The sequence below is a fragment of the Lutjanus erythropterus genome, chromosome 15 (genome assembly GCF_056507025.1).
Source record: "Lutjanus erythropterus isolate fLutEry1 chromosome 15, fLutEry1.hap2, whole genome shotgun sequence".
In the NCBI taxonomy this organism is placed as follows: Eukaryota; Metazoa; Chordata; class Actinopteri; order Lutjaniformes; family Lutjanidae; genus Lutjanus; species Lutjanus erythropterus.
The window spans coordinates 17,400,665-17,409,831 of NC_139331.1; positions in this window are offsets into that span (position 1 = coordinate 17,400,665).

Consider the following 9,167-nt stretch of genomic DNA (forward strand, 5'->3'; position numbering starts at 1 on the left):
GGTAAGACAATCAGTGGCAGATAGGGCAGGACATGCCTTTGCCATATCCTGGTGAAAAAAAAAAAAAAAAAATATATATATATATATATATATATATCATCCTCCTGGGGTGGGTGTAAATTCCAGTCATGTCAGCCAGAACTCAAAAGCACACAGTAACCATGAGTAGGGAACTCTATCTTTGATCTTTGATTGGCCATTTGTCGTAGTTATGGCCTCACGTCCAAGCTAGTGAGGTTACCTGTTAAGTAATTGTGGTTCAGCTAGTTTTAGTAACTGGTTTAGACACAAGTTAACTAGAAGCTGCTAAGCCTCCCGTGTCGACTTTACACCTTACCAGGAAAGAACTTACACATAGCTGGTGCAATGCCCTGCTGTAATTTATTTTTTTCCTAAATCAGGTCCTGACCCTAATTACCATGGTTACCAAACCGTTAAGATAGGATCTGCAAACTAATAAGTTTTCTCCAATACAGCCCCTGGTGCTCATCATTACACACAAAGAAAATAAATACTTCTCCTAGTGGTCGCATCAGACATAACATAGAGTATAACTGGCTCCTAAACATTATTTTTTAAAGTCAGAATTGAGTTGGGTTTCTGTTTGATGGGAGAACATCACAAGTCAACACTCAGTGAGAAAGAAAGACGATCACACATGTACTGTAGATAGAAGAGATAACAGTGTAACAAGAGACATACTTGTGCTCATGGCCTAGTTTCTAGCCTGCAGATAGCACACTTGATCCATTTATATTTCTGTTGACATATTTTAAACATGTAAAGTCTCTGGATGTATATTGATAGATTATATATATTCATAGGCCCTGAGGGCAACATGTGCTGTTCATGGAATATGATAATGCCACTATTTCATGCTACTTTCCAGCATGTTCCAGGAAAAGCTTACATTTGTGTCCAAGAAGGTGCAGGTTTAGACGCTCTCGTTATAAAAGGAAGAAGGGAAGGGAAAAGCACACTGAGAGAGAAGTGTATCCACCCTGAGACTCACCAGTGCTGAGGTCCGTGGTTCGGCCTGTGGTGGAGGTGCTGGCAGCCCCTCGCTGTGTGATGCATCGATCAGAAGGCCAAAGACCTGCCGGGGGCGTTTAGGATCACACCTGTCGCCGCATCAATATTTTACACCCGATACTTTTACTTGCTGACTTGATGAGGAGACACTTGAGAAAAATGTTAGATCCTCCTCGTCTACTTCTTCACAGTCCTGAGGCTTATGCTTCAAAGATAGCACGAGGAAGAATGATAGTGTCTGGTATCGGAGCTAAAAGAGCCTCGAACAAACCGCATGTGTGTTCCTCTGACCCTCCAAAACTCCCATCAACCTTTGCTTTTCTTCAGCAGTGCTATGGTAACAGCTCGGTGTCAGGTTGCAGTTTACCTGAAGAGACATGGTAGTAGACATATCACCTCTCTGATGTTCAGGTGCACTGTTTGTGTCTGTGAGTCTTGTCTTATAAGAATATATGCCACATGTGTTACACTCATTTGTTCTAATGCTTATTTAAAATGAGTGTGTCATGTAGTATGATGTTGTTTGTCCTGCATGTTTGCTCTGTTTGAACTGTTCTGGTGTTACAGTCTTGACTGAGATGACACAAAACTGCAGACATTATATTTCATGAGAGCATGTTGCTGCATAAAAAGACACGTTTGCAAAGTTGTGAAACATACAAAATTTGGATTTAATGGTGTTGTGCAGATGCCCAGTGCCCTCCCAGTGCAGGTGACCATCTCTGAACAGAGGATTTCTCTATATTGATTCATAAAGTTTCACATTTTAGTCCAGCAGATGCTATTAGCACCAGGTGTCAGTTGCCAACTAAGGTACTATTTGCACACAGAGTGTAAATGTGGATGTCTGGATGCCTTAACTATCCAGCAGAAAGAAAGTAGTTCTGGTAGAGTCCAATGTAAAAAAAAAAAAAAAAGTAGTTTCTGCAACTCACACCAAAACAGTGTAGACCAATAGTACTACAGGTAAGAGGAAAAATATCTGTCTTTAAGGACCCACAGCTCTCAGTATCACAATGTTAATTTTTATTTTACAAACATTTCACTTTAGCTATGATGGTCCTGTCTGTTTTCACTGGTCTGTCTGTTCTGTTTTTGTCAAAAACAACAAAAATAAAGTTTTAAAAAAGAAAAAAATGGTAGGTAACAACTAGGTAACAAGAATTATAGGTTGATTTTTTCCTTTTCTTTCTTCCTTTTTTTTTTTTTTGCCTAAAATTAAAAAAAAAAAAAAAATCCATTAACACAAGAATATTCAGTACATGGTGTTCCTTGCAATGTGCAGTGTAACCACATGATGGCGCTAAGCAGCAGCAGCTGGCTGTGTTGTTGCGAGGCAGTGTCCAGTATTATGAGTCAACAGCAGCAGAGGAGACACTCAGTATGCAAGTACAGCTGCAGTGTCCCTTATCCTCAGTCCCAGCTATCAATGCATTATGTTGTCATGTTAAGGCCCGACAAAGACAGAGAGCAGTAAAATGATAAGTAAAACAAGGGGGTTTAAAGTTTCAAGCTGACTGATTAAACTCTTTCATGTTATGTCTTTTTGTACTATTTTACCACCAAAAAATCTTGATGTACGCCTTTGGGAAAACTTTGAAACTTTAAAACAACAACAACAACAACAACAACAACAAAAAACACCTTTTAATTGATATAGTACATTTATTTACACCTTAATATGCTTAAATAAGTGTTTTTAAAGTAGCTTGACCAGACCAAACCTGACAAAACTGATCTGCATGCATGCTCAAAAATACACCAACTAAACCTTTTGTCTTCCCTGTTAGGACTAAAGTTGCAATGAGCTGAGGGCCCTGATGTGCAAAAAAAAAAAAAAAAAAGTCACCTTTCTCTGCGTCCTGTCCTCGTGTGACCTCTATCTGTACATGTACAGTTGTCCGTCTGCTGTGGGGCGATGATCGAGAATGACAGGCGAGAGGTACGGCAGCAGATTTAGTAATAGTTTGTCGGGGGGGTTCATGATAGCGCCGCAGGAAGACATAAAACTTTTAAACATGTGAGCAGCATCCTGGGATGATTTAAGGAGGCTGGATCAGGGCCTGGTTGTACTTTACTGCTCTGTGGTCTTGTTTTCTTCTTTTACCTCTGAATTTGTAAATTAAACATGATTCTCCACGGTGGACTGTACCTCCCAGACATTATTTGAATAGGATGTATATTTCCAATTAATGTTAAAGCAAAAGTAAAAATGTGTTTTGTTTGTGACTTTATTGGCTGTTTGACCTTCACTGTGCAGAATGATGGATGTACAGAGTTTGACACTTGAAGGCTGTTTTCACTTTCATCACTTCTCTCTGTGTTCACCTTAAATCTAAGTTTAAGACATGTTTGTATGAGTCTCATTTCAACCAGTCTGCATGATAATCATGGTTCAATAAGCAAAAGTGTAAAGAACATCTTGGATGACCTTGTTTCAATAAACCTATTTGCATATTCATTATGATATGATAGATTATGTTTTTTTTTAGAGCAGGGTGCTTTTTTTATTACTTGCAATTTTTATAGAGGGGTAAGCCAACATATAGAGTAGCTTGTGAATAAAGCTATTGACAGAAAGAAAATACAAATTAAATTAGATAAATATTTTTTTAAGAAAGAAACTGAAATGAATTTAAAGACAAATAGCAGTGTGCTTAACATCTTAACATTGTTACTTTTAAGGAAGAAATACACATGCTTCGTCTGAGGAGATATTTCTCTGCCCTTTATGGACTGAAATAGCCCAGCACCAAGTAGTATTGAAAGTTCTCCAGTCAAATTATACCTTCAACCGATTCCTTTTTTGTACCCAGATCTAGAAAAAAATATTTACCAATTTGTATGGTGTTGCCAGTCACTGCAAACGTTCAAGAAAATATATCCAATTAAGTACTCCATTGATATTGGTATCATTTTAAGGGTACTGGTATTGTAAGTATAGTAGTATTTTTTATGCGATACAACATGTCTGGAGAGGAACTTCACAATGGAACTGTGTGACTTGCAGTAAATAAGACTCCAGAAACTAGTGAAAAATCCAATTCTCATTTTAAATAATTATTATCAAGCTATACTTAAAGGGTGTAACATGCAACTGATATTCTCATATATATTTCAATTCAGTTTTATGACAAATTTTCACTGACTCTTGACCCAGTGAAGGGATGTCTACTCTGGTAGCAAGAAATGTCCTGTGTGTCCTTACTTTTAGATATACAGGAGCTACAAATGTCTACTCTTGATTACAAAGGTAGACAATATAGCTATTGATCCTAATTTAGAGCACCTTGATTTGCGTGCCCTTTCTGTCAGAAAGGTGTCTTTCCTTTTAAATTTATGACCCCAAACAAAGCATATGGATTTTTTGACAATAATCTCTGCAAATGAATAAAATTACTGCAAGCAGATGAAAGTATATGTAGTGTTGAATTATTTTTGAACTTTTATTGTAGATTTAGAATGTAAATATAACATCAGTCCTTTATAGGGAAGAAATTGAGCAACCACTCATTTGGTTCACACAAATGCTGTTAATTAAAACAAAGCCATCAGGTTCCCAAGTCATGATAATTATGGTCGTTATATAATTTTGTCTTTAAGGACAACATCACCCTAAAAATCTGGGCTCTGTGTGGTTATTTCAGGACCATTTTTTGAGGTGAAACCTAGCTGGATTTGCCAGGTGTGAGGATGCACTTCCTGCAAGACAACAAGGGCAACTTAATGTTTGAAATACATAATGATTCGACCGAAACAAGGTGATTTCTTAAAACTCTGTCTTCTGAATCTTAAGCTACTGGTCCCCACTTCCAGCACCACCACTCTGTGTAAGAGGGGCCCCCACATTAACTAACAGCTCATTTGATTTATTTTTACAGACGAGCTCTCCTCCCTCTAATACCCTAATCAGCATTCATACCTTGCCGTGATGATTCGGGACAATGCTTTTTTATTGAGGAAGTGATCTCACCCTTGAGTGCCAGAATCAGCCTTTTTTACAGCCCATCTCCTCAGGGCCTCATCCATCACCAAGGTGTCTGGGCGACACGGCCGCTAGACACATACTAACTCATTTAAGGAGAGGGACATACGGGGATATATCACTCAAGATCACTAACTCACTTACTGACGGCTGATGTGCTGAAACATCTCCAGCTTGTTTCAAACCCCTCTGTGCATTTCCTGAGCTTTAACCAGGTAAATAAGGAGATTATTTAGTTTCTGCTGACAGATGAGGAGGAACAAAGGACAAATGGCTTCCCTTGGATTTTAATTTGTCTGTCTATCTGTTCATCCATCTTTATTCTTCAGGTTCAGCTGCTCTCCTCTCTTCTCCTTGTACATATAAAGAAGATCACATGCTCCATCATTTTACAGAACCAAACGTGACTGATTGCCGCTGAAAGCTGTACGTCTCTCCAGTTAGTACTTCCTTTATCGACTGTAAACTCAATCAAAAACCATGAAATCCAACAAAATATCTGCTTGTTCCATCAGCAGTCTAACAAAGGCAGAGCGTCTCTCATAACCGCAATAATTTCCAATTACATTTTCAGAATGGCCAGTGTAAAACATGTATTGGTAACACTTTATTTGAACCCTCTTAGCATTTATAAGCTATATCTAAGCAATTTAAGTCTCACAAGTAACAATAATTTAATAATGCTAAAACACACAGTGTAACAGTAGCACAAATAGAGAACAAGAGTTATAAAATCAGTTACACAGCATTATAAAGTTTGCTGACATTAACCACCACACCGATCATACCAGACCAAGTATCACTGTAGCAGCAAAATCTCTGAATGTTGTAGAAAGGTGTGATTTATTGATTACGAATTCTATTCTTCATTTGTAAGAGTGACAATGGGTTATTTCTTCATTCATGTCTTATTTTAATAGGTTTTGGTTAGTTAGTTTAATAAACATTCTATTTTGTAGTTGCAAGCAAAGTTGAGGACATTTAAAATATATTTTTAATGTATTTCTCAGCAGCTAATAACTGCATTTTGTGTATGAGACATGTATATTAACATAATAACTGATTGACAGTATAATGTCATACAGTTGTAACTGTATAAAATATGTTATTATATATCATGCAAGCATGAAATATGTATTTATTAATTTTATTGAAAGATTAAGTACTTTATATAATTGTTGTAGGGTGAAACAGGACCCAGGCACAATTTGGCCAATGAACTTGTGAGTCAGCTTTATTAATTATAAATACTCAGATTACTGTAATTAAGTAGGTTTTTGGGGTTCTTGTACTGTTAGGAGTAGATTTTCAAGTCTGCACTTTTACTCGTACTTAAGTATGCATTACAATGTGTAATCTACTTAGTTACTTTTAAAATTATGGTTGAGTACTGATACTCAACTAATCAATATTTAATCCTTTGCCCAGAAATGGCAGTAATTGCACTTCAATTTGACATTGTTTTTCCATTTGTTGAATAAGGAAAATTAAACTTAAAATGATAAAAAATAAATAAATAAATCAGAAAAGATGTGAAAAAACCCAAATGTTTTGTAGCTTACAAATTATTAGTGATTAAACGATTCATCAGTTGTTAGCCTTTACAAATATTGGTCAAGGAAAAATGCACAGAATTTGCAACCCAAGTAACTCTTGCAAGTACTTTTACTTGTAATTTGAATAATATTTTAGTAATGTAACAGTAGTTGTACTTGAGCACAGATTTTCAGTACTCTTTGAACTACTGTTATGAGTTTGACCCACACTCATTGTCGGCTTCATTATTGGAGTTCTTCAGTATATAAACCAAAGATTAGTTGGATGTCACATAATTATATTTATATAAATACATTTATGCGTACTTCTTCATGTTCCATGACGACTGAGTAAACTCTATTCATCGATGAAGATGAAAAGTTTGTGAAAAGAGATCTAGTAAATGGACCTTGAGTTAAGACAGCTCAGTTTCCGAGAAAAATCCTGCAGCTCAACATGTTGTCATGAATTTTTAACATATTAATTTAAATAGTTTCAAACCCCGCCATTGTGAATGACAGTTAATATATATATGCCGTTGTTCTTGTGTGTTTATTCATACATTCATGAAGTTACACAGTAATGGGATGCTTCAGAAATGATAAATGTTGACAAATATATTAACAAACACCAAAATATTAATGTAACAAAATAACAACTACAACTACATTTTAGTGTTATGAAGAATTATTAAGTGCTTATATGCTGCTAAGCGCATGAGTTTAAAGCAAAACATTGTCAAAATATTGTTACTTTTAACCTAAAACAATAAATACATGTTGAGAGGGAGTTTGTCTGTCTCAGGATGATGGTATGATGAAACGATGAGTCGACTGCCTCTGATTCTGTCGGCTTCAACAGGCATCTGATGACCAGCGCTCCCCAGAGCCACTGCTAGACTTCATTACATTATAGCTGTTAATTATAAATCTCCATTCAACTGGGCTCTGATGGCCTAAATGTGCCATAATGGGCCTTACTTGGAAATGACAGTCCATTGTCAGAGTGTGCAGAATAGACTGCAGCCACTTACCAGATCTTAATGAATTTATTTCAAAGCCTTTCTGTCTCTTTATTGAGAAAGACGACACTCAGATGACACGAGCGTTGCATTAAGGGGATGATCTTTATTGCCCAAGAATCCACCTGAGAATGAAATAGCACGGCACAGCTCATCCAAACAAAGCTTATTTGCATCTTTAAACATCTCTGTTGGCATAAGACATGACGTATATACAGCAAAACGTACAGTACATACATTTAAACCGGCATATTGCTGCCATCATCTTGTCACAAAAATATGCACATTATAGTGTCACAGTACCTTGAGTAAAATAAGGAGCAAGACTTGGGCGTTTTTTATTCACTGTACTGAGATCCCTTCCGAGTTTAATCCCTTCATTTCACGTGTGCGGAAAAAGACAAATTTCAGATATAACTACTCTTCACACAAAAACACACTAACAGATTAACAGAGCGCCATCACCAGTTTCCCCAAACTTTATGGCTAAAAGGAAAAGTAGTGCACAAATTTCATCCTACACATAGACTTCTACCATAGAAAGGACATCAAATGCCTCCCTAATCCAGATTATACAGTATGGCAGCCATTTTACATAAAGTTATACTGTATCTATGGGTCTACAACAACTCTATGACATTATGATCTTCAAGTACGTTCTCCAATTGACCCATCCTAAGTCCCGCCCATTTTCGCTCCGTGCTCCAATGACAATTCAGCAAGTTTGCTATGCTTATCTCTATGTTGAAAAGAAAAACAAATTTTGAAGATGGTTGATGCTATCATAACATTTCTGCATTTAAATGTCTAAAAACGCTTGACATGTCTTATATGCAGTATTTTGTTAAGTCGCGTACTTAGATTATCCCAAATGTTTTCATTAATTTTCAAATGAAATTTTTAATTTATTCAAGATAATGGTGCATTGCCTGTTAGCCATTGCTAGCTAGCTAGTTGCTGTAACACAAGATACGTCCCAATACTTCAGAGAATGAGGAAGGAAGTCAGCGAACGTGACTAAACATAATGAGAATAAAACCTTAATATTGTCTCATCTGTGACTTTACTACTTCACGATGTCATCAAACTACATCTTTTGTTATTGTTTTATTATTGTGTGAGAGACACCTAGCGTTAGAATTTACATATTGTATGTTCAAAAGATTATTGCTCTGGACCTGTAAAAGCAATATATATTCACTGCTTAGGTTAGCTAATGGTCACAAAATGCTAGCTAACTAGTTAACTAACAATTTATTTTGTTATTTGCTGGTTATTTAACTAGCATTTTGATAACATTAGCTTTCAAATGTAAGTAGCAAGTAACTAGCCAGTTACTTCACATTTTGCTCCAGAGCTAAATGCTAGCTAACTAGCTACCTAATGATTTAAGTATGTTAGCTAGCTAGTTAACTAACATTTTGCTAATTAGCTAACTTGTGACAAGGCCTATATGTTGCTTTTATAGGTGCCCCAGCAACAGCTTTTAACTATATTTAAAATTTGATTTTCTTTTCAACACAGGCGAGTCTTGCACACAGCATATCGACAAACAAGAAACAGGAAAGCAGAAAGTTGCACGAGGCTTCGCTG